We start from the raw sequence: 26,566 nt of genomic DNA, 5'->3' as shown, positions 1-26,566 counted from the left end.
CCAGCACCTATTTTCACTACTCCTCAAAAACAAAACATATCACGCACACCAACACAACAAGATCTTCCAAGCGCAACACCTCAGAACACATACCATCACAACATACAAACATACACCCACCTTTCAAACCACACAAAGGAACAAACACCAATGCCAAGCTTTCTCTCTTCCACCACACCTAACACAGATACAGCAACACAGCAACTCTCTTCCAAACGCCTCTTAACCATTGGACAATTTAAAACCTTACAATATGACCCAGATGCTGCACTACCACCCCTGACTCCTACACTTTCTGCCCTGAACACACGCAAACAATATAAGCAACATGCCACACTTCACAACTTTGCTTCCCAATGTCTACTGCACAAAAATGTTATACCACGAAAACAACACAGCACACCAACTCACTCTCAAACACCGTCCTCACCACCTATACACGCAGACCCATCAAAATGCCTTCTTAGCATGCTGGATGAGGGATATGATACAGACCAGCTGCACGATTGCTATCCTAACACAGCTAATACAGCACTAAAACGGCACCTTCTACTAACCCACACAATACTAATCACTCTTCTACAAAACAAAGTCTCACTATCACCAAAGCCCATTCTCCAAACTGTCTACTAAACAAATGCTCGATCCCTCTCCAAAAACAAACATCACATCTACGACCTTCTCACCGATACAAAACCAGACATACTATACTATTCGTAACTGAATCATGGTTAGGTGAGGATATGGCTCCAGTCCTGCATGATGCCATTCCTCTAGGCTATCAAACGATCACCCAAAATCGTATAGGCAAAAAAGGTGGTCTAGCTGTTGTGTTCAGGCAAACATTACATATCACTAAAGTTGACAACATCCCAATAAAGAATATTGAGGCTCTTTTCACCAGATGTGATCCTACACCGTCTGCCTCCTGTAACTTCCTGCTCCTTTACAGACTTCCACCTAGCAAGGCGAAATTCCCAGATGCACTTCTAGACACAGTTTCAAACCTGATCGCAATACATTCCAACCTATGTGTTCTGGGTGACCTCAACATTTGGTTTGACAAACCCAATATGACCCATCCAAAAACAATATTCAGTGGCCTAGATGCACTAAACCTGAACCAGATTGTCCACAAACCCACACACATCGCTGGACATATCCTAGATGTCATTTTTGCTAATACCGAACTAGTTACCTTTCAAACTATAACTCCAGTCACATGGTCAGACCACCACTTGCTAGCTTTCAAACATAAAACAACACTAAGCAACTCACCTAAAACTACCTTACATCCATCCACCTATCGACCGTGGAACAAACTCAATTTGGAACACTTAGAAACACAACTAACATCCAGTACAAATCTGGAAACAATAAATTCTGGTAAAAAACTATAGGAGTGGCTACAGGAAGCTATTGACATCCCGATACCACACAAAACCACACCACAGAACAAAGGAAAAAAGAGTGCCTTGGTGAAACATAGAGAAGGAGTAGTTTCTTACCTGTAACTCCAGTTCTGTGGTAGGGGTATCTCTGTAATAGTCATAATCTAGTGAATAGTCCCACTCATGTGCGGGGACCCCGGAGCAATCAAAAATAATCTCCTAAACTGTCTTCTTTGCAGTAGTGCATGGACACTTAAGAGAGAATTAAAGACAGATAATGCAGCCTATACATGCAAGGCTACACTGTCCAGTACTTCAACTAGAAATGCAAAGGATATTCCACCAAATCACATTTAAACCTGTCTGCCAGGTTTCACCATGGAAAACACTTCCCCCTTCACCAAATCCTTGGAATGATAGAGAGGAAGGACAGGACAGACAAGCCCCCATAGGCTGCCATTATGTGGTTTAAAAAGGGATACAGTGCCTTTAAGGAAACTTTTCAGAACTCTCCTGGTATCCCAGAATGCACAGCAACTCCCTCCACTTTAAGTTCTTTTTGGAGGTGTATACAGAACTGTAGCATTCATCATTTTATCCTTTTCTCCACCGGGGAGGAGGGCGGGCGCTTATGACTATAACAGAGATACCCCTACTACAAAACTGGAGTTACAAGTAAGAAACTACTCCTTCTGTAGTAGGGGATCTCTGTGTATAGTCATAATCTAGTGAATAGAATGGCAAATCCATCCAAAAACAACCTGGCGGTGGAGAAAAATAAGGCAACACCACTACTGTGCAAACAGTTTTTTCAATTAAGCCTGCCCAACCTGAGCATCTGCCCTGGCATCAGAGTCCAGACAGTAATGCTTAGCAAAGGTATGTACTGACTTCCAAGTGGCAGCCTTGCAGATCTCTGCAATGGGAACATTACGAAGCAAAGCTGTTGTAGCCGCTTTGCCCCTGGTGGAATGAGCCTTAGGCTTACCCCCTATGGTCTTATTTGCTTTCTGATAACAGACCAGTCCTAACCGACCCATAGTTGACAAACAATTGGTCGGACCTGCGAATGTCCTTGGTTTTATCCAGATAGAATTTCAACACCCTTCTGACATCCAGGGACTGAAGAGACCTTTCCGCTGGAGTGGAAGGATTCTGGAAAAAAGTCGGTAAAGTTATAGTCTGATTAACATGAAAATCAGAAATCACCTTAGGAAGGAACTTAGGGTGAGTACGCATAACAACCTTAGCAGCATGAAACACAGCATAAGGTTCTTGGCAACACAATGCCTGGATCTCACTCACCCTGCGGGCCGATGTAATGGCCACGAGGAACGCCGCCTTCTAAGACAGGTGCTGCAGTGAAGCCTTGTGAATAGGCTTGAAAGGTTCCTTCATCAGCCTGGACAGCACCACATTCAGTTCCCATGCAGGCGAAGGAAGCCGAACAGGAGGGAACACCTTCTTCAACCCTTCCAAAAAATCCTTAATCACAGGAATCTGGAAGAAGGACGTCTGCGTAGGGCATTTCCTGTACGCAGTCAACGCAGCCAGGTGAACCCTAATGGAATGGAAATTAAGTCCATACTGAGCTAAATGCAGAAGGTATGGAAGGATAACATCCTCCTTGCAGGTCGTCGGATCATAGTTCTTAGACATGCACCAGATGCAGAATCTCTTCCATTTGTAAGCATAAGAGGTCCTAGTAGAAGGCCTCTTAGCCTCCTTCAATATGTCCATGCAATCCTCAGGAAGATTCAAGTGGCCATATTGCACTATCTCAGGAGCCATGCCGCCAAACTCAACGACGAGAGGTTGGGGTGCACCATCTGCCCCCCGAACTTCGTGAGAAGGTCTGGCTGACACGGCAGCCGCCGATGAGGCAGGATCGACCGGTGAAGCAGGTCCGTGAACCACCACTGCCTGGGCCATTCTGGAGCAATGAGGATCATCCGCGCCCGGGATTGGGCCAGCTTGATGAGCAGCGCCGGAATCAGGGGAATGGGTGGAAAAGCGTACAGAAAGCTGTTCGACCAGCTGATCCATAACGCGTTCCCCAGAGTCCCCATCTGATAATACCTCAAGGCGAAGTCGCGGCATTTGCTGTTTTCGGTGGTGGCGAACATATCCACGTCTGGAGTGCCCCACATGGCGAAGATGTTGCCGAGCACCTCGTCGTTTATGAGCCACTCGTGGTTTTCCTGAAGCAGTCTGCTGAGGGCGTCCGCCTGAACATTCTGCACATCTGGCAGATGGGTCACCGTTATTGTCAGTCCTCTGGCTAGCAGCCAGTGCGAGATCGTCTGCGCTTCCTGTGACAGTGTGCGCGATCTTGAGCCCCCCTGCTTGTTGAGGTAATACATCGTGGTCGTATTGTCCGTCTGTACAAGCAATGAGTTTGTCTGGAAGGACGGATGAAAGGCCTTTAATGCCAAGTGAACCGCTCTGAGTGCCAGGAAATTGACGTGACACGTGGACTCCACTGGAGACCACGTTCCCTGGATTTGTAGATGGTCTGAATGCGCTCCCCAGCCGTGGAGAGACGCATCCGGCACGATAGTCTGAGTCGGGATATCCTTGTGGAAAGGAACCTCCCTGAGTAGATTTTCTGCCGAGCACGACATCTCAGGTACTGTCGGGCATGAAGAGACAACTGGATCCTGTCGTCCGAGCTCCCTTTCCTCTGGTCCCATTGATCCTCCGAGCATTCCTGCAGCGGCCTCATGTGCAGGCGCACATGTGGGGTGAGGAAGATACAAAAGGCAATCGACCCCAGTAGAGAAGACACCGTCCTCACTGTTGTAGATGGAGCAGCTATGAGAGCCTGAGCCTTCCGAGGGAGTGATAGCGTCTCTCCTCCGAAGGAGACACGCTTGCTGACAGCGTATTGATGGAGGCTCCCAAGTACTGCAGGCACTGGACCGGGATCGGAACAGACTTGGACATATTTATGTGCAACCCCAGCTGATTCAGCAGGATGGCCGTCCTGTTGAAGTGCAGTTGTGCTTCCTGGAAGGTGGAGGCCTTGATCAACCAGTCGTCCAGGTACGGGTAGACAAACACCTTGCTCTTTCGCAGGTGTGCTGCCACCACAGCCATGCACTTTGGAAACGTCCTGGGTGCAGACTTCAGTCCAAACGGTAGTACGGTGTACTGATAGTGATTGGTGCCGATGAGGAAGCGCAGGAACTTCCGGTGTTTCCGTAAAATGGGCACATGGAAGTACGCATCTTGCAGATCTATCGCGCAAAGCCAGTCTCCCCTTTGCGGCTGAGGGTAAATCTGGTGCACAGACAGCATGCAAAACTTTTCCCTGCGAATCCACTTGTTTGCCTGTCGCAAATCCAGAATGGGCCTGAACTCGTTCTTGTCCTTCTTCCTTACCAGGAAGAAACGAGAGTAAAGGCCCTTTCCCCTTTGAGACAACAGGACGTCTTCTATCGCCCTTTTTCTTAACAGGGTGTCGGCCTCCGCCTGGAGCTCGCGTAGCTGGAACTGCGAGGCAACCGGTGGAATTGCTGGAGGCGGACTGGTGAACCGAAGAATGTATCCATTGCAAACAATATTCAGCACCCACTTGTCTTGAGTTATGTTTCTCCACTCTACCAGGTAATTTTGGATGCTTCCCCCCACTGGAGCGGGTAACGGATGAGGGGGAACAAGCACCTCAGGGCCTAGACCCAGCCGAGCCTTTGGTCGCGGATGAAGACTGCTGACCACTGCGGCCCCTCTGGCGCTTTTGGAACGGGCGTCGTTGGAACTGTTGCTGCTGCGGCTGTTGTTGCTGCCCAGCCTGTCGACCTTGCCCTCTACCTTGCGCCCCGTACCGTCTCTGGAACGAGCGGAAGGTTCTGTTCCTTCGGCTTTTCCAACCCGACAGCCGTCAAGGTCTCCGCCTCCGCCTTCATGCGGGCCATCTCCTCGTGCGCATGTTTCCCAAAAAGGGTCTTGCCAGAGAAGGCTAGATTGGCAACCCTCTGCTGCGCCTCGGGCTTCAAGGACGTCAGACGCAGCCAGGCATGGCGTCTCAGGTTGACCCCATGACAGTACCCGTGGGCTGGCAGGATGGAGGAATACGCAGCAGCGCCAATCACTTGGTTGGAAACCATAAGTCCTTCATTCATGATCTCTTGGAAATCCTCCCTTTTCTCCCGGGGAAGGAGTTCCACGAACCGTGTGAGGGACTCCCATAGGAACCGATCATAACGTCTCAACAAGGCTGAGGCACTAGCGGCCTTCATAGACGTGGCGGCCGTCCCGCAGACCTTCCTGCCCGCCAAATCCATCCAGCAGCTCTCCTTGTCAGGAGGCACTGTCGATGACGGGGTGGTGGCGTGTTGTTTCCCCGCCGCCGGCGCGGGGTCCAAGCGCAGAAACGCTGGGTCTGAGTCAAGTCATCATCCCCGCAACCTCAGAGACAATTTACCTTTTGGTCGATTTCTGAGGTTGCGGAGGAACTGTACCAAAAAAGAAGATTTCTTTGATGAAGCTGCATTACTCATTGCTAGGTTGAGCGAACGAGGATACCCAATGCGCCTGTTGAAAAAGGCACGGAAACGTGCATGGCATAAACATCGGGAAGCCCTGTTAACTGTACAGGAGAAAGCACCCCAGGATGAGAGATTAGTATGTGTTACCACCTTTAATACTAAAAGTAATATGATCAAAAAGGTGATTAATCGCCATTGGCACCTGGTAAAGGAAGTAGTAGGTGATCTAGAGCCTCCGTTACATGCATTCCGAAAAGGAAGAAACATTAGAGACCACTTGATAAAATCGCTGCTATCCACACCGGTAAAAGTCACCCAAACTACATTATGGGGCCTTCCCCCTGAATTGGGCCATAAGAAATGTGGCTCATGTAAAGCGTGTGCTCACACTAAGGAATGTACTACATTTACCTACAATAATCGAACGTACACCTTGAAAGAACACAGCAATTGCAATACCACAGGGGTGATTTATGTCTTCGTATGCCCTTGTGGGTTCATGTATGTTGGATAGACGATTCAAAGAGTTAAGTGCCGTATCCTCCAGCATACCAGCCAGATACGGTGCAAAACTGCTGGAGCCCCTTTGGTGGAGCACTTCACCACTTTCGAACATGAACCGAATAGCATGAAATGGTGGGTTATTGAAAAAGTGATAGCCAATGCAAGGGGTGGAGATTTCAATAGGACTCTCAGTCTTAGAGAATGTAAATGGATACATCTCCTTGATACGGTCAACAGGGGTCTGAATGAATTGGAAGAAATGAACAGACAGTTGGTACACTTATGAATCTGGGTGATGTGAACTCAAGCATCTGCCTTGCATCTATTTAAGATCTATTGGTTAAAGGTTTCTCTTGAAATAATTTTCGAGTAACTACCAATACTTGATGTATATCTGTCCGTAATGACTTTTTGTAAAAATAAGTGTGTACTGAATATGTTGTAAATATGTCTTGAGTTTGTCTAATCACATTTTGTGTATTGTATATATGTATATAATTCTTTTTAATTGAGAGGTCGCTCTTATCCATATGGAGTTTCAACCCTTTCCAAAACGGCCACCATCTAATATGCACCTTAGGACTGGCCCTCTTCCAATTGTTTCACTTTAAATAATTTAGGGGTACAATCAGGAATCCTAGGTTGATCGTTTCTAACCCTGTGTTTCGACTTGATTGATTACCCAAACCAAGATGGCCGACACGGGTTGTTCGTGACTCGTTTAATTGACCACTGAGTAATACGTTTACCTTAGTATTGTGATCTAATTAATATGCTTTCATCAAGCTCGGCATACTATCCATATATAATCGACTATGGATCATATTGAAATTAATTAATCTTGACACGAACAGTGCCCAGTCCTTTTTCTATATCGCCGCACTGAACCGCCGTACTGACACGAACAGTGCCTAGTCCTTTTTCTATATCGCCGCACTGAATGGCGTTTCATTCAATCTTGGATGGCCGGTAATGCTGTGCTGCCTCCGTGTGCGCTCCGTGAAGTAAACATTTACGGTAAGCGGGATGGTTGGTATGGGGCTCGACTTAGAGCAGTTCCTGTCTGACTTTGGTAAGGGTTGTCTAACCCGTCGCTGTTTTTTACCTTGTAGTCAACTGATTACGACGTGGGAGAGTTTGTCTAATTTCAAACCAGTATGGTCTCAAAAAATTATAATTGGCCAAGGAGGATACTTTAAAAGTTACAGAACTAAAATTGCAGGTAACTTTTACTTCTCCCTTATGTGCGGATAGTTAGGGATATGTAGATCATTGATTGACACTAATATGTACTCTGTATCAATTACTTTAGGACTATTGAACTACCACCATCCATTGAAACTCGGATTTGATCTGGAGTTCAGAAGGTATTTGAACAGGTCGTTTCTTTCCTTAAATTCGATCGTCACACCTAAATTGACTTTGACAAAATCCGTCCTGTTCATTCATTCCTCTTGTAGGATATAGAGTCACCAGCTTGTTGCATGGGATTCTTCACCACTTACACCAGTCAGGGTAAGCGAATTGAATTAATGGGCAATCCTTATAATTAGTTAGGATTAGACAACAGTGTAAAATATGTATTTATTTTCTTTTGTAGGGACATCGATAATCCCTTGGTTGCCCCATTCTTGTATTGTCCTGATGAAGACTCGCACGGCCCAGGCATAAAACACCGTATGGCCTTAAGACGAGTCGAAACGTTGACGCTGTGTATATATAACCTGGACCCGATCAATATTCTCTACATTGATGTGCAAAATTTATGATTTATTCATGTACAATGTATGAGAGGATCTCTTTTAAATAATTTAGTGGTCAGGTTTTGCAGGATGGGTTATTGATGATCTGTTACTGTTTTATTAATTAACTTGAACACCTTGTGTCACTATTTATTTGATTTCTTTTCCGTTCTAATCACACTCTTTTGGCACTCCTTTGCTATGTTGCACGCTCCTTTGGGGCACCCACTATGGACTGTAATGCTTTGCAGTTATGAACTATTGTTAACCTGTGTGACTGTGGAGCAATAAATTAAAATATTGCTCGTCTATTGATACTGTTGTTTATTTTATGTACATGCATTTCTGGATAGAGCTGATCAATGTATACATGCTCCTAATTTTGTTGAATTAATGATCACTTACTGATGAATTCAGTTTATAAATTATAGAGGTCTTGGACCATTGTATTCTAATAACGTGTTATACCCAGGTCCTGTACCTTTTTGGGTTACCCCATTATTATAATGGGTCCGAGTCGGGGGCCCGATACTTCTTTTGTAGCCTTGAGGGCGCTGACTTCATAACCGCAGGGGTGAGGAAGAGCTCCATGGGGGGTTCCACCAACCCTGGCAACAACGGCAACAATGGGCGAGGCAACTGCTTCTTGTGCAGTGTTTCGTAGATGACGGACGTCAGGGGCGCGGGCACCGTGAGTGTGATGCCCAGCTTGGCTGCTCCTCGCAATAAAACCTCCTGGAAGGAGACAATGTCGTCGATCGGGGACACCCTCGTCCGAGGGGAGTCCGTCAGGGTCGGCGAGTAGTCCCTGGCACTGGACAAATCTGTATGGCGGGATCTAGACCTGTCCCTCCTACGGCGCCGTCTGGACCTCGTGGACAAGCGACGGCGACTCCTGGACCTATCTCTCCGTCTTGAGCGAGACCTCGACCTCTGCGGCCTCGGGCGTTCCGCGGGCCGGAAAGGAGGGTGCTGTGGAGGCCGAACCGGAAGCCTAGGTTGCGGAGGCCCCGTAGGCGGCGTCGCCAAATGAGGCAACAAGGCCGACCTTGGCGGAGCCGGTGGAGGAGGACGGTGAGGAGGAACCGGAGGTGGTGGAGTAGGAGGTTGAGGCAGTGGAGGAGGAGTCGGGGTCCGCGAAGTTGGATCCACGGGCAAAGGAGGAGGTGTAGGCGACCTTGGTTTAGAGGGTGAGTAAACTTGAGAGTACTCCGAGCCCGGAGACTGTCCCACTCTCCTTTTCTTCTTCTTCTGACCAGAGGGGGGCGATCTTGAGGCCCTACCCCTCGTAGACGAGCGACGGCGCCGCCGCGACCGTGTGCTCGCTGAAGCCGAGGACTCCGTCCTCGTCCTAGAACATCTAAGCTTCCTCCTCGACGCTGAGCGTCCCCTCGACGTCGCAGAGCGTCTCCTTGACGTTGACGAATGTCGCCTCGACATCGACGAGCGTCTGCTCGGCGTCAATGGGCGTCGCTTTGACATCGACGGTCGGTGCCTCGACGTCGATCGTCTCCTCGACGACGGCGATCTTCTCGGCGTCGGCGACCTCCGTCTCGACGCTGATCTTCGTCTCGACGTCGCTGACTTACGTGTCGACGTCGACGGTGACCGCCGGTGTCACCTCGACGGCGAGCGCCAGCATCTTGACCTCTCTCGACGTCGAAGATGGCTCGACGACGAATCAGTCCTCGACGTCGACCTCGTCGGAGGTCTCGACGTCAGTCCCCTCGACGTCGAACGTCGACGGCGCTTCGACCCAGAGCCCTGGGGAGACGGGTAACAGACTGTGGTCATTCCTTTAGATGCCGACGTCGAGGCTATCGACGTCGACAGAGACCGGTGGCGTTTTCTGGCCTTTTCCTTACTTGGGAACCCCCCAGAGGCCGACGCACGGGCAGAGGAAGGAGCCCCTTCATACCCAGACCCACCTTGTCGTTGCTGCCTTCTCTGTTTCAAACCCTGGAGTCTGGTATTCTCCCTGTCCTTAAGGGTCCTTTTAGGGAACTGCAGACAGATATCACACTCCTCAGGAACATGAGAAGAAGGCAGGCACAGGATGCAAACCCTGTGAGGATCTGATTTTGCCTTTTTCCTGGAGCACACAGGACATTTATCAAATAAGGCAGGCATATTTGATAAAAGAGCAGCTCAAGAAACCAGAGAAACTCCAGCAAAGATGAGAAGAGGCAAAACACGTCGCATGAACACACTCTAACACTTAAAAAGTGCACAATTTGTAGGAAAAAAACCAAAAAAGGGAGAGCTCAATGCTACAGGGTCCTACTAGCAGGAGCCGGAAAAAAGAACTGAAAGTGGAGGGAGTTCCTGTGCATTCTGGGATACCAGGAGAGTTCTGGAAAGTTTCCTTAAAGGCACGGTATCCCTTTTTAACCCACATAATGGCAGCCTATTGGGGCTTGTCTGTCCTGTCCTTCCTCTCTATCATTCCAAGGATTTGGTGAAGGGGGGAAGTGTTTTCCATGGTGAAACCTGGCAGACAGGTTTAAATGTGATATTGGTGGAATATCCTTTGCATTTCTAGTTGAAGTACTGGACAGTGTAGCCTTGCATGTATAGGCTGCATTATCTGTCTTTAATTCTCTCTTAAGTGTCTATGCACTACTGCAAAGAAGACACCTTAAGAGATTATTTTTGATTGCTCCGGGGTCCCCGCACATGAGCGGGACTATTCACTAGATTATGACTATACACAGAGATCCCCTACTATTGAAACAAGATATAAAACAACAAATAAGAAAGCTGCAACGTACCTGGCTCAAAACAAACGCCAAACAAGACAAACTTCACCTACAGAAAATTAACAGATTAAACAAGTCCTCTATGAAAAAAGCTAAGAAAAGGTACTATTCAGACAGAATTCAAAATGCTAAATGTGCAAACAAAGAATTCTATAAAATACTCAATGAACTTCGCAAACGGAATTGCCTAGAAGAAAGTAATCAAAATTTTCAGTTGTCTCAGAGCTTTGGATCAGTACATGACTTGGAGCCACCTCAAATGGAATGCTTCCAAAACAGACATACTAACGTGTGGCGATTGGAAACATTATGACCCGCTTGCCGCCTGGCGTGATGAACTGGGATCACCACCTAAAGTATTGAAGGAAGTAAGAAACCTTGCAATAACCATGGACTCCAAGCTATCGATGAATGCACAAGTGGACAAACTAGCAAGATCAAGCTTAGTCACTATAAAAATGCTGTGACAAATTTTCCCTCATTTGGGATTTCCACACAAGGTCCAAGCTACCATCTCCCTTGTTCTGTCCAAACTCGATTACGCCAATAGCCTCTACCACGGATCACCTTTAATGGCCATGAAAAGACTACAATTTATTTTTTTATTTACTTGAGTTTTATATAGCGCTGGCTAGAGCCGGAGGTATCAGAGTACTTTACATGAGGAGAGTTACATAGGTTACAAATAATACATTGTTACAGAAGGTACAACAGTTACAAGTTACATTTTTAGGTTAATGAAGTGTAGAGGGGTAAGGGGGTAATGTAAAAGGGAGAGGGTAAGGAGAATTGAGCGGAGCATAGGCATAAGGATAGACAAAGCAGGCAGGTGGAGAGGAATTCAGGGGAGAGAGGAAGGGAAAAGGGGAGGTAGCCAAAGCATGAAGGAGGGACGCGGAGGTGGAGGGGGTAGGGGACATAGCGTGGAGACAGGGAAGTAACTGGAAGTAACAATGGATTTAGAACTCGGTTGCCAGACTACTCTTGCATATGAAACCACGAGACCACATCTAACCTGTCTTGAAAGCCCTGCATTGGTTACTGGTTGCAAGAAGATCCACATTCAAGCTGATTTGTATCACCCACAAAGCAAAACATGGAATGGGACCACTCTTCATCAGGAATAAAATCACCAAACAATTCAACAAAGGAACCTCCGCTCTAAAATGGCACCTGGCCTCAAAATCCCAAGATACAAGAAAAAAACATGGGTGGCACATCCTTCTCTGTTCAAGCAGCCAAACTTTGGAACCCTTTACAACCTAATATAAGATCCAAGGACAGCCACCTTATCTTCAGAAAACTACTCAAGAATTGGCTCTTCCCCACATAAGCACCATACGCAAACAGAAATTTACAGCATATCCCTCTGTATATAATCATTTATTTTTACTATAGATGTGTACCTATCTTTGTGTATTGCTTTGTATAAACATGTAGAATAAATATGTTAAAAAAATAAAACAAATAAAGTACAATAACACTTGAAAACCTGAGTTTATTTAGTGCATCTTTGGTCTACATGTACTTCTTCCATTGTGCATCTATGTACCTTCCATGTATTTGGATCTGTGTGTTTGTTACTTTCATCATGAAAAGCATATCCAATGCACTACCCTATTTCTCATTATGTACCTCTATCAATATCTTTAATCTACATATACCTACCATCTTTATGCATCTATATACTATCAATGTACTTATGGATCTATATATTTTGTCACTTTCTTCTAATTCAGCATATCCAATGCACTACACTATTTCCCTATGCTTCTCTCAATATATCTTCTAACCCAACTTTCTGACTCATCTCAAACCTCTTTTTACTACTCTTTCCAATGCACTACCCCATTTCTCACCCTATACATCTTTCAATATATCCTCTACACCCACTCTCTCATTTATCCCATACCACGTCTATGATCCCCAAAATAACAATTTCTAGACTCTCCCTTACTCTACCCCTCCTTGCATCATCTGACATCTCTTTTACTATAGTGATCCATAAAACAAACCTTTCCAAACTCTTCCCTCTGACTCATCCCCTCCACAACCCCTTTTTACTCATCCCAAAGACTCCTCCTAGTGCTATGACCTCCTCCTCCAAAAAAAAATCCTTCACTCTCCTATACCTCCACTATCCTTTTCGATCAAAATAACAGACTAACGTAATCACGTCTCAAATTTCATATTCCACTACACTAATTCACCACTAATCCTTTATGGCTCCCAGAGTAGCGTGCTGCTCGCCAAAAAAGCGCTTCAACACCTCATCAGAGGTAAGCAAGCATTATATAAATGCGAACCTGTTTCCCTCTTCTACCCCTCCGCTACCTTTCTCTATCCAACTGAATAACACATCCACCACTCAAACTACTGTCATATTTCACTATACTAATTTTCAACACTAATCCTTCATGGGTTCCGGAGTAGCGTGCTACTCGCCAATAAAGCGCTTCAAACTCCATCAAGGGTAGCAAGCGCTATATAAATACAAACCTCTTTCCCTCTTCTATTCTGCTGCTATTCTCCTCTATCCAAATAACTGAATACACCACTCAAATTACTTCATATTTCACTAAACTACTTTTCAACACTAATCCTTTATATGGGTTCCGGAGTAGCGTGCTACTCGCCAGAAAAGCGCTTCAACAGCCCATCAGGGTAGCAAGGGCTATATTAATGCAAACCTTTCTCCCGCTTCTATCCCTCCGCTATCCTTCTCAGTCCAAATAACTGACTAATATCCACCATTCAAATTACTTTCATATTTCACCATACTAATTCACCACTAATCCTTTATGGGTTTCCGGAGTACCGTGCTACTGCGCTTCAACACCCCAGCAGGGGTAACAAGCGCTATATAAATACAAACCTTTTTTCCTCTTCTATCCTTCCACTATACTTTTGAATCCAAATAACTGACTAACCTATCCACCACTTTAATTACTTTCATATTTCACTATACTAATTCAACACTAATCCTTTATGGGTCCCGGAGTAGCGTGCTACACTTGAAAAATCGTGTTGACGCCTCGTATGGGGTAGTAAGCGCTATATAAATGCCATTACAATACAATACAATACAATACAATGAACGAGGCCAAGTTTAATCAACTTGTACCATCAGGAATTGGTCCAATTAAGTAAATCAAAGACAATCTTAAGGCTTCCTACCTTGATCCTTCATTTGTTACCCATGTTGTAGATTGCCCTCACCCGCCCTCCTGCCACCTGCTGTTCATGTTGTTGCTTGCACCCACCTTCCCTCCCGCCTATTGTTGCCCCCCACATGCCTTCCCTCCCTCAGTTGTTTTCCCCCACGTGCCCTCCCTCCTTCCTTATGTTGTTGCTTGCCTCTCCCACCCTCTGTTTAACGTATGCTGGTTATTTTTTTCAATATAGCCCAAATAAATGTATCAAAGCGCTTTAACTAATCAGCTTGGCACGTTCAAGTTTCGTCACCCATGTTAGATCAGCACTCCTTTGCTGGAGTAACAGCTTATAATATTATGTACACTGCTAAATTTATTGTCCCAAAAATGGAGCAGTGAAGCACTACCTCGAATTTTCAGGTTAAGCTGTATATTTTGTTTGGATCGTTTACTTGTTAAGGGCACAGTGGGTCTTGCGCAAGGGACATTTTGCTTTTATATCAAATGTAAAGGTGCTTAATTTGTAAAAATAAATAAAAGTGCTGCATGCCTAATTACTTATAGCGTATAGGTATACTTATAGCTGCTTCTCTGGTCTCATCAATAATTCCTCATTCTAAGTCCTCTAGGCAGTGCTGCAGCTGTGCCTCTGTTCATACAGCCACAACACTCCAAACCAAAACACTTTGTTATTTACAATGCCAATAGCTCTAACTCTAAAGAATGTGAGACATATTGCATTGAAAATGCTTGTTATACTTGGTGCCCACTTTGAAGTGGAAGACATTTCTAGAGTCCTCCCCTCTACATAAGTTTCTGGAATTTCCTGCCTCCCTCTCCTGGTTCCTGTCTGTTTGCGGGTACAATAGACTAGTCTGAAGACCTTTGCCTGTGAACTGAGGCAGTGTCTCTGAAGTACAAGTGTGACCCCTCATCAAGTCAGGATGGCCCATCTTGATAACACCCGGAATCTCTATTGTGTGGCTGTCTGGGAAGAACAAACAAAGAACAACTGTCAACTCTACCTAGTCATGTGACCCAGGAACAGGCTGCAGACATGAAATGGTTGGGCGAAGAAAATGCCTACTTACAGAAATTGCATTTTCAGAATTGTGACTTGAAATTCAATTTGGCAGTACAGGCTGGACTGTTCCCATGAGGCACAAGGTCAGACTGATTTGCATATGGCCATATCTGAACTGGGGTGGCAGAGTGGGCTAAAGAACGGTGATGGATCAAACCCAGATCTGTTTACTGGGTGTGAGTGTTTGATTGGTTCAGATGCTCCGTCCATCACCACCCCCTTTTGTACCGCTTTGTTCGCCATAAGTTGGCAGGGTATGCTCAGACGTGAGTCCCTTGCTCACTTTGCCACTGGATTCAAGCAAGCCGGGCTGAAGACGGCTGAAATGCCAGAAACCGGTCCTCGGAAGCTTGTTTCTGGTCCAGGGAAGGCATGGCTTGACAGTTCGGGCTGGACTGTTCCCATGAGGCACAGGGTCAGACTGATTTGCATATGGCCATGTCTGAACTGGGGTGGCAGAGTGGGCTAAAGAACGGTGATGGATCAAACCCAGATCTGTTGACTGGGTGTGAGTGTTTGATTGGTTCAGATGCTCCGTCCATATCCACCCCCTTTTGTACCCCTTTGTTCGCCATAAGTTGGCAGGGTATGCTCAGACGTGAGTCCCTTGCTCACTTTGCCACTGGATTCAAGCAAGCCGGGCCGAAGACGGCTGAAATGCCAGAAACCGGTCCTCGGAAGCTTGTTTCCGGTCCAGGGAAGGCATGGCTTGGCAGTTCAGGCTGGACTGTTCCCATGAGGCACAGGGTCAGACTGATTTGCATATGGCCATGTCTGAACTGGGGTGGCAGAGTGGGCTAAAGAACGGTGATGGATCAAACCCAGTTCTGTTGACTGGGTGTGAGTGTTTGATTGGTTCAGATGCTCCGTCCATCACCACCCCCTTTTGTACCGCCTTGAAATTCAACTTTACTATCAAATAGATTTTTAAATTACAGTTCCACACGTCATTCCCACCTGCTCCCAGGCACAATCTTTAATTTATTAAATACAATAAAGCAACCCAATGTTGGGGGGTAGGCTTGCAATAGTAAATAAAGAATGTTAGAATTTTGCACTACCAGAATATGTAAAACTTAAAATTACATGGCCAACTTTTTAAATGCAACACACCTAATGAGCTCTTTAGGGCCTACGCTATGGGTGATGTATATGCATTAAAAAAAGAAGGCTTGGGCCTGGCAAAACATTTATTTTAACGCAGAAGGAGGATGCTGTTCCTTCAGGAGGGACAGAAAAAGGAAGAAAAGATAAGGAGCAGTCAGTCAGGAACAGGAAGCTGATTGACTGGTTCCTGGGATCCGAGTGATCAGAAGTGATTGCCCTCACACACCAGATGGGTGAAATGCTTCATTGTTGGGCTGCTCCTCCTTGGGCTGGTGCTGCAATGCCCAATGGGCCCCTTGAGGGGGCACTTTATCGGAGATCTTCTGTTTTAAGCCCTAATGATGAGTGTACGTGAGGATGTAAGTGTAGGGCGGTGTGCTGAGTGATTTAAAATAGTCTATGGGGTACCGAACACTGCTTTAATAAGGTAATCCGCATGACAGGAATAAAAACACAAGAGCAGTCACAAAAGCCAATGAACCTGCTTCAAGGTAAGTGACATAGGGTGAACACGTTTCATGCCTTATGGCCCAATTGGTTCCTAGGCATTTCTTCAGAACCAGGTAGTTAACTCCTACCCTACACCCGATTGGGAGCAGAGGTGTATAAAGTGAATGTGATCAATCAAAAAAGGTCAACTGTACCTGCTACGGTACAGGACAGCCAAACTAAGTTCCAAACTTGTTGGAGCATTAACAGTGGCCCATAGGTTTGGACAGAGGACGCGCGTAGCTGCCTATATAAAGTGGTCCAACACAGTGATTTACCCGTGACCTACACTCTTCTGCCAGCTTTGGAGGTTAAAAGCTTATTTTGACAGGCTGAAATGGCAGTTTAAAACTTCACGCACAAGCTGCAATGGCAGGCCTGATACATGTTTTCATCAGCTACCTAAGTGGATGGCACATTACGCGCTGAAGGTCCACTAGTAGCATTGAACTTCCCTGCCCAGGGTACATGGTATACCACTTTTCTAGGGACCTACAAGTAATTTAAATATGCCAATTGGTCGTAAGTCAATTTTACCATGTTTACAGGTGTGAGCACAAGCACTTTAGCAATGGTTAGCAGCACTTAGCGCTGGTGCACAGAGTCCTAAAGCCAATAAAAACGATTTCAGCAAATAGGACTAGTGAAGGCAAAACGTTTGGGGGGAAACCATGCCAAGAATGTCAGATCTAACAACTACCTACAAATGCAAAGGCCAAGAGAGACTAGGTGGTGGGGTGTAATGTACACAGAATGTACGTCAAAGAAAATTACCAGAGGTGACAGTCTGAAGCTATGTAAAATGTGAGCCAGTTGGCAAACGGGGAGCCAGAGATTACCTGGATTTTGGGCTTTAGGATCAATAAAGCTTTCCTTGGAAATATTTATGCCCTGAAATTCTACAAGCTAAAACTGGGCCGGCACATGAGCAGAATGTACCAACAGCCAAAAGGGTTAGCTAACTCTTCAATCAATTGATTCCTAGAAGGAAATCTGAATTTACCTCAAGCTTTATGGGTTGCTCTTCATGGGGAAAGGGCATGGGAGAGACTTCTTGAAAGTGGATGAACATTTTTTTGATGCATACATCAAGATTTTCAGCAGTGAGGCTTTGGACATCACACCAAGGGTTTTCTCTTACCTACCTGAAAAAGGAAGGCTGGTCTGGATGCGCCCATTGGAATCAGGGCCTTCGATAGTGGAGGTTATAGCTGAAGTCTAGAAACCCAGTGCAATCCATCCAGCCTGTGCCACGATGAACGCAATGTGCACCCAAGAGCACTGCACATGAGAAACTATCAGGCAAGAGTGACCAGGAAGATCCTAGAAAAATGAAAATGGGAGGAATAAGGGTAGTCATTAAAGCAGATGCATATATGTCACAATATAACCAACTTGGATGCATTATCCAAGAGAGACACAAGCCCAAGCCCAAAGAGATAAGTGCCTGCAAAATGCCCACAGTCCAAAGCTGAGCAGACAGTCCCAAGAAATGTAAGGTTTTACTGATTTTCCAAGTGTAATATAGCAAATGCACACAGATCCTTGCCCTTTAGAGAGATCGTCCATTTTGGGGGCCAATGGTTAATATAGGAGAGTTATAAATCAGTACAAGCGCAATTTTCGGTTAACATATGGTTCTAGTCATCTGAAGTGGAGTTCTGCCATCTTTCTCTCCCCTTCAAGCCCTTTGTCCAAACCCAGAATGCTTAACTGGTACCTTGGAGTCTTACTAGGAGAACATGCCACTGGAAAAGCTGGAAACAACTATATTCTTCAGCGATGAAGGAGTAAATTCTTTTAGAAACTCAGGAAGACATAGTACTTCCAACATCACCATCAAATATGGGATATAAAACCTTTAAAGTCCCAGAGTAAATAGTCATAGTTGTACTTTTTTTATTGGGAGGAGTGGAAGAAAACTAGATGGAAGGAAATTTGTGGATCCCTGCAGATTCCAGAACTTTCCCTCACAGAAATTTGAGGAAAGATTTGCGATTTTAGCTGAAGTTTGAGGATTACAGAGCATTCTTGGTAAGAAAAAGTAGTGAGAGCCATACAGATACCAGCTCTATGGAATCCACAGAGTGTATAGTTTTCAGAAATACTGGAGTTTGGTAGGTGTTCCTGGGTGGCATCCGAGACAGGCTCCAAATTCTGAAGCTACCCACATCGCCAAAATGGGTCATTTTTCCTTGTGAACATTTTATTCCCCCCCCCCGTTGAGTTTTTGGGGCCTGCCTGTAATGGGTGATCAGCCCAACCACAGGAGCAGCTTCTCAACTGGAGTGGAGGAGTGTCGCCCCACTAACTAAAATGCCCCCAGAAAAGTCTGAGATAGGAAAAATAAATTGGCCAAGTTAATTGGCTTTGTTATGTAAGGGGTTGCAGGTCCATAATTCGCGAGGATATCCTCAGAGTAAGGAGGATTACCTCGCGAATTTCAGAGTTAGATTGCATTGAGTTAAAGCTAATAGACGTAGCCCTTGCTGACAATTTGCTGGCCCTGGAGTTTCGCACCTCTGCTCCCGAACATTCAGCCATCCAGATTAGACACCTACCACTTTGGGCGACATCGGGGGTGGCAGACCAAGAGAAATCTGGGAATAGGGAAGGGGCTCTGGGTTGAACTGGGTTGATTGACTAAAATCGAGGGACACTGAGAATAGTACTACAATTGCAATCTCAGCAAGGTCTAGGGAGCTAAAACCTTCAGGACAATCTTTAGCTTCAGGAACCTCAATGGGGCATGGTCTGGACGTAGGAAGTGCCCAGGCAATACCCGGTGTCATAAACAGTGTAGTAGCGGAAACCATGAATAAAAGGTCTAACCCAGCAATTCTTAACATTCTTTAGTGGAACATAGCAGGGCTAGAGAAGAAACTCCAGCTCCCAGAATGCCATAGATTTGTTTAGAAATACGAGGTATGCCTATTTCAGGAGACGTGGAGTTTAACTCCTCTACACAAGTCCGGTTATACTTCCTATTGTATCTCTGTAATTAGTTCAGGTAAAGAGCGCCCATCGGGGGGATTGCAAATCTGGATTAGCATTGCCCTCAACTGGACGATTTCTACCCATATCTGTCACTCACGGGACATTTTGCATCTGACTGTCAGAGGTCCACCTAATGGTCCGGTTTTAGAACTATTCAATATTTATGCAAGAGGCTCACCAGGCGCCCAGACATCATCCACCATATCCTCCTTAGAGAGTATGTTATCATCCACATTCTAATATTATATTAACTGGGGATTTCAATGTTACATTTGAACCTCTGAGTGTGGGCTGTCCTTTGGGAATTGCTGAAGATGCAAAATGGGCCATTCCGCCCCTTAGTTTGGATCCTATTAAAAAGTGGTCCCAGCGAGTCATTCAAATTAATGCCCTCAACTTGGAATATGGCCTAAGACCGGTGAACGGGAGAACGCGCTCCGATTTAAACAGAGCTACTACATTTAACAGAATAAGCTCCCTGTCCAGAATAGACTACATTCTTATTGATGTTCGACTCTGGGGGGATTTAGTACATATGGTAGTCGTGCCTTCCATAGACAGTGATCATAATCCGCTCTGTCTACAAGTAAATAACATCTGGCAGTTGCCCGGGTCAAAGGCACGTAACCGCCCCCTAATGACAACCAGAGAGGTAATCCCTACCAACTGTAAGCGCTGCCTGAAATGGCACAAAGTTTCCCAACAAGAAGACAAGCTGCAAAGTATCAGGGAGGTTGTCGATACTAAGGACAGAGAATGAATGTCGCTTTATAGCGGTACGGGGAAGCAATTCAATTTTAACAGTTTTTATCGAGATTCAATAGATAAGCTAAGTTCATTTTTTATTATAGAAGGTGTAGAAGGGAAAACGGCTTGGAAGCACGACCAAGCAAGGCCTACTAATCCTTGGTACTCTTCAAACTGTAGGGGAAAAAGGGTGACATTAGCTCTTGCAATCAGGATGAAGGACCCACCCGTAATTAAAATAGCCAGGAAAGAATATTCAAAGGCTTTGGTGGAGGCAAAACGTAACTGGGAGGAGGCCCATTGGCAGGAATTGAAGGAGACCTCGATGCAGAGGGACGCTACCCTATTTTGGGATTTAATTAATCGTAGGGACAGGAAAACATCTGACCCAATCCCTAATCACATTACAGGCCAGCAATGGCAAGAACACTTCTCCCATCTGTACTCGGGGGAAGAATGCTTTGTGTCTCCAACCGTCAAAACTTTCCCAGTTATCATAGGTGTCTCCGAGATATCAGATAATTTTGAGCTCCAAGAGATGGAGCTAGCAATAAATAGAAAAGGCAGCAGGTCCCGACGGACTTCCCGGGGACCTATTTCTGCATGATCCCAAGCCTTGGGCTCAATTCATCCTACTTATTATGAATTTGATATCAAGAGGATTTCCCGTTCCGGACTCCTGGAAAGGTGCGGAAGTTGTACCAATATTCAAGAAAGGGAATAGGGAGAACCCCGCCAATTACAGACCGATCAGTTTGATCGAAGTGATACAGAAGGTGGTTGGCAGGGTGCTCCTTATGAGGATTAGAACGTGGATAGAGGATGGAAACATCCTGTCCCATTACCAAGCAGGCTTTAGGCAGAAGGTGGGAACAATGGACCAGGTGTTCAGATTCTTCATGATCTATTGGAAGACAGTGATTATAGGGAAAGGCAGTCTGTACCTGGCCTTCATAGATCTGAAGACTGCATTCGACCTGGTGCCTCGGGATAAGCTCTGGCAGGTTGTCCAGCAACTGGATATCCCCCCTTATATTCTTGATTTTCTAAAAAGGATGCATAATGGCAATTATGCAAGAATTAGGTGGGGATCCCAAGGGGAGGTGACAGAGAGGATCGTGGTAAGCAGGCGGGTATGCCAGGGATGCGTGTTGGCCCCCACCCTGTTTTCACTATTCATTAACGGGGTGGTGGAGCACCTTAATGGGGAGCCAACAGACGCTCCCACTTTGGCGGGGGAGAAGACACCAACCCTCTTGTTTGCCGACGATACTCTCTTGATCTCCAAGTCACCCGGCGGCCTCCAAAAGCTTTTAAATAGATTTAGCTCATTTTGTAACGATCAGGGGTTGACAATCAACACAAGTAAAACCAAATTAATGACTATCAACCCCTCCAAACTCTTTAGAAACAACATCACTCTAAATGGTGCTCCCCTGGATGTGGTTGAGTCCTTTGACTATCTGGGAATCCGGGTCTCAAAAAACATAAAATGGATTTCCCATTTTAACAAGATGCTTTTAAATCATAAACGGGTGTCTGGGGCGATCGTCAGAGAACAACATCTGGCTGCGAGCAGGCCAGTCGCCCCGGCGCTCATCATTTATGACGGTAAAGCTTTACCTTCGGCCCTTTACGTGGCAGAACTCTGGGGTAAGGAGAACACTAGCGAGTTAGCTAAGTCTGAAATCAAGTTTTTAAGAGACCTCACTTCACTTCCCACCTCTACTCCCTTGAAGCCCTTATTCTATGACATGGGAAGGCGGACTATTTGAGATATCGCACGTCTACGCCCCCTGCTTTTCAGGGCGCGCTTAAGAAGGACCACGGAGCTGTCCAAATATGCTGCTGCCCTCGATGAGTTGATGTCAGTTGACACAGGGAGCAGAATAAAATGGATAGTAGACCTTAAGCAGCTCATTGTTGATATAAAGTAAAGTAAAGTAAAGTCCACATTTGTAAAGCGCACAATCACCCGTAAGGGTCTCTAGGCGCTGGGGGCCGTCGGGAAGATTAAGCGAGCTATTGCCCAGAGTCACATGGTGCTGGGCTAACCTGCCGCCGGAGCCGGGGATCGAACCGTGGTCCCCAGATTCCAGCGTCAGTCGCCCTGGCCGCGGCGCCACACCTCTTACCTTGGATTTAGTGAGGCATGGGCTAGCCAGATCCCACCATCTAAGCAGGATCTAAAGTGTGCCAATTGGGATTGGGTGCAGATGCGTGATCTATCCAATTTAAAAGCTGGGAAACTTACTGAAGGGTTCTTTGAACACAAAAACATCTGTAGATTAGAACCCTATCTGATTTCATACAGGTTCCCAGGGACAGGGCCCTATACATGAAGATGAGATTAGGGACCCTGCCACTTAACAATGTGATAGCATCATGGAAGGGGCCAAATTCAGTGCCAGCCCCTTGCCCAAGTTGTGCCCATCCCAATGAGTCTATTGCCCACTTTTTTCTAGCATGCCCGGCTTACGGGAAGGCCAGAGCTAAATGGCTTAAACCAGTCTGTAAAACGTTAGGCCTTATGAATTATTGTGCTGCATTACGCATCCTGAAAACTGATACTTCCTCTTTGACATTGATATGTGGAGTAGCCAAATACCTGGGATGCGCCTGGTTGTTACGAACAAAGTTTCAAGCAAGAATGCAATAGGTCTTCAAACTTGACAGACATTGGGCGACAGATTTGACTAAATTATCCTCCTAAAAGATTAATAATGTTAAAGCTGCTATTCTTCCTTCCACTTTTTAATTGTATATTTTTTAGCTTGTATATATTGTAGTTTTTTAATGGCTCTGAATTAATGTATATTATGATGGCTTTTAAAGGCTCAATGTTTATAAAATTTGGATTTTATATGTTATGCTTTTATGATAAACTTTTATCGAATAAAGCTTATCTACTACTAATTTATTACTATTTCCTTTTTCACTAACAGGCATCCCGAGCCGAGTGTCAGGACGGGGCTGGGGAATTTCTGCTGAGTAGCAGCAGCACGCAGGAGTGGTGGGCTGGGCACTTAAGTTTTAATTGTGCACGTCACTTTGGCCGGCTGTCTTGCAACAGCCAGCCAGACAAGCGCAATTTAAACTTCTCTAACCCAGCTGTTTTAGATAGCTAGGGTGAAAGCAAGCACAGGTCTCCAGTGCCCTTGAAAGCACTGAGAGAGGCCGCTCCCTTCAATTCTGGCACTTCACTCATGCTGAGTAACAGCATGAGAGCAGCGCCAGGATGGGTTAGCGGAGTTGGCTGGAGCCTGGAGGAGAGAAGAACAACACTGGGACCAGAGCGAGGAGGAGGCAGTAAGAAAGGTAAAGGACGTTTTGTTTTATAATATAGGTGCCTTACATGTTGCACGTGTGTATTTACCCACCCTCCACCCATTTGCCTGCCCCACCACTCACCGCCATTGCCTGCCGTTACTGCCCACTCATATAAGTGTGGCTATTTTTTTTGTTTTGTTTTTTAAATCAGGAGATGGGTGGAAACACAGAATAGTAGAACAGTTGTTATCAATTGGATGTCTCTCCATTCTTAGCTTCCACATGTAAACCCACGTGCAAGAAGCAACCCATTTTGCAAAATGCCCTCTGTACCACGTGTCATGAGTAACCCCAAATTCACAGTTGTTCAAATAATCAGTACACCTAAACTCAGTATTTTGGATACATTTTAAACTAGATTCAAGCAAGCCTGGCTGAAGACGGCTAAAATGCCAGAAACCGGTCCTAGGAAGCTTGTTCCCGGTCCAGGGAAGGCATGGCTTGGCAGTTCGGGCTGGACTGTTCCCATGAGGCACAGGGTCAGACTGATTTGCATATTGCCATGTCTGAACTGGGGTAGCAGAGTGGGCTAAAGAACGGTGATGGATTAAACCCAGATCTTTTGACTGGGTGTGAGTGTTTGATTGGTTCAGGTGCTCCGTCCATCACCACCCCCTATTGTACCGCTTTGTTCGCCATAAGTTGGCAGGGTATGCTCAAACGTGAGTCCCTTGCTCACTTTGCCACTAGATTCAAGCAAGCTTGGCTGAAGACGGCTGAAATGCCAGAAACCGGTCCTAGGAAGCTTGTTTGCGGTCCAGGGAAGGCATGGCTTGGCAGCTCGGGCTGGACTGTTCCCATGAGGCACAGGGTCAGACTGATTTGCATATGGCCATGTCTGAACTGGGGTGGCAGAGTGGGCTAAAGAACGGTAATGGATTAAACCCAGATCTTTTGACTGGGTGTGAGTGTTTGATTGGTTCAGATGCTCCGTCCATCACCACCCCCTTTTGTACCGCTTTGTTCGCCATAAGTTGGCAGGGTATGCTCAGACGTGAGTCCCTTGCTCACTTTGCCACTGGATTCAAGCAAGCCTGGCTGAAGACGGCTGAAATACCAGAAACCGGTCCTAGGAAGCTTGTTTCAGGTCCAGGGTAGGCATGGCTTGGCAGTTCGGGCTGGGCTGTTCCCATGAGGCACCGGGTCAGACTGATTTGATGAATTACTTTATTCGATATATTGCATATCATAAAAGTACATACATTCCAGACATAAAATCACTTAAAAAATAGTATATCCAGGAGCTTCGCGCGGATCCAAGATGGACGCGTGAGCACAGGGCTCCCGAGACCCCTTCCACCTCCTACGGCTATCCTGTTCAATATCCTGATTTAGACGACGGGTTCGACTGACGGAAGCCCTGCTGATACGAAATTGCCTTTCGGAATTCGATTTGGCCACCGGACACCGGACTTGCTGCATCTCGAACTTTATGGCCTACACCGGCAGATGCCCACGGTCTCGAGTTGCCGAACTACCTGAGTGGTAATTGAATAACAACGGTCACTGAGGCTTGATCGCAACCCTCGTGGTACTTTCGGTCTCGTTTTTGGTCGCTGTCCTCCGCGGCTTCCTGTCTGCCAGTTCTGCTGGCCCACACCTTGCAGCCCGCCCCCAGCGCATCTCCTGTCTCTCGTATTTCTCGACTGTACACGGCGGATCTCTGGAGAGTTGCCTTCGCCGTACCCCCCCAGAGGTCGGCCAGGACTCCTTGGCCGCCATGTCGGGTAGACCTGAAACCGAGAAGCGGGCCACCAGGATCACGAACCGAGGGGGTTCTACTCAGTCTAATACCATTGATCGCTTCGCCCGCCCGAAAGGCACCCCTGGGGGGATGGGTAGAACCCCGGGTGAATCTGGAGAGGACCTTCCTGCGACAGACGACCTGACGCTGCGAGACGTCATGGGCGCCATTGCCAGTGTAAAGACCTCCATGGGCCAGCAGTACGAGACACTGGCCTCGAAGATAGATACTGTGGCTATCGAGGTTAACCTCATCAGAACGGATCTTGTAAAGACTAATGAGCGGGTAAAATCGCTGGACATTAAAACGGCAAGTCTCACTACTGATGTTTCGTACCTTCAGACTGAGGTCCACAATCTCCGGAAATTTAATGACTTGTTTGCTCGTCGGCTGGATGATTACGAGAGCCGTGCCAGGCGAAACAACGTCCGCATCATTGGTGTTCCGGAAAGTTCCGAAGCAGTGTCTACGGATCTTTTGGTTGAGGACCTCGTGCTGAACCACTTGGCACCTAAGGGACTCAGTAACTTCTTCACGGTGGAGCGTGCCCACATAGTCCCAGGTAGTAAGCCTAAATTGGGAGCGACGCCGCGGCCCATTATAGCCAGGATCTTCAACTTTCGAGACAGAGACGCTATTCTCCAGGCATCGCGCACTGGTGGGCCCACAAAATTTGACAACGCATCCATCAGTTTTTATCCGGACTTCACACAGTCAGTCCAAAAACAGCGCATGAACTTCACAGGCGTGAAACAACGCCTCCGAGATATGGGCCTAAAGAACGCTATGCTGTTCCCGGCCCGCTTGAGGGTCGAATTTGAGGAGCGCACATTCTTTTTTGATCGCCCGGAGGTTGCTAGTGACTGGCTTGATACTCTGCCGACACAGCGCGACCGATCTGAACACTCCGGCGGTGCTGAAGGTGGCCTGAAGGAACGGGTGGAGTGAGTCCCCACCAGAGGGCCGGCTATATAGACTTATGGCAGCGGTTTGTCTATTATTGAGTGCATATATATTGTCTACCCGG

At 46.4% G+C, this 26,566-nt stretch overlaps 1 protein-coding gene across 2 annotated transcripts in view; it reads right to left on the bottom strand.

Annotated features, from left to right (window-relative positions):
- BCL2L2 (BCL2 like 2) overlaps nucleotides 1-26,566 on the bottom strand; it is a 212,701-nt gene that overhangs the window by 89,147 nt on the left and 96,988 nt on the right. The window contains exon 2 of one of the 2 annotated variants that reach the window (XM_078644981.1): nucleotides 17,867-18,044. The exons of the other annotated variant lie outside the window; for it this stretch is intronic. The gene's annotated coding sequence lies outside the window, so the exon portion shown is untranslated. The remainder of the gene's footprint in view (nucleotides 1-17,866; nucleotides 18,045-26,566) is intronic. 2 annotated transcript variants of the gene reach the window in all.

Source organism: Lissotriton helveticus, chromosome 5_1 (assembly GCF_964261635.1).
Source record: "Lissotriton helveticus chromosome 5_1, aLisHel1.1, whole genome shotgun sequence".
Lineage (NCBI taxonomy): Eukaryota > Metazoa > Chordata > Amphibia > Caudata > Salamandridae > Lissotriton > Lissotriton helveticus.
Note: the sequence above shows the minus strand (reverse complement) of the source record. Positions and strands in the feature narration are given on the sequence as shown.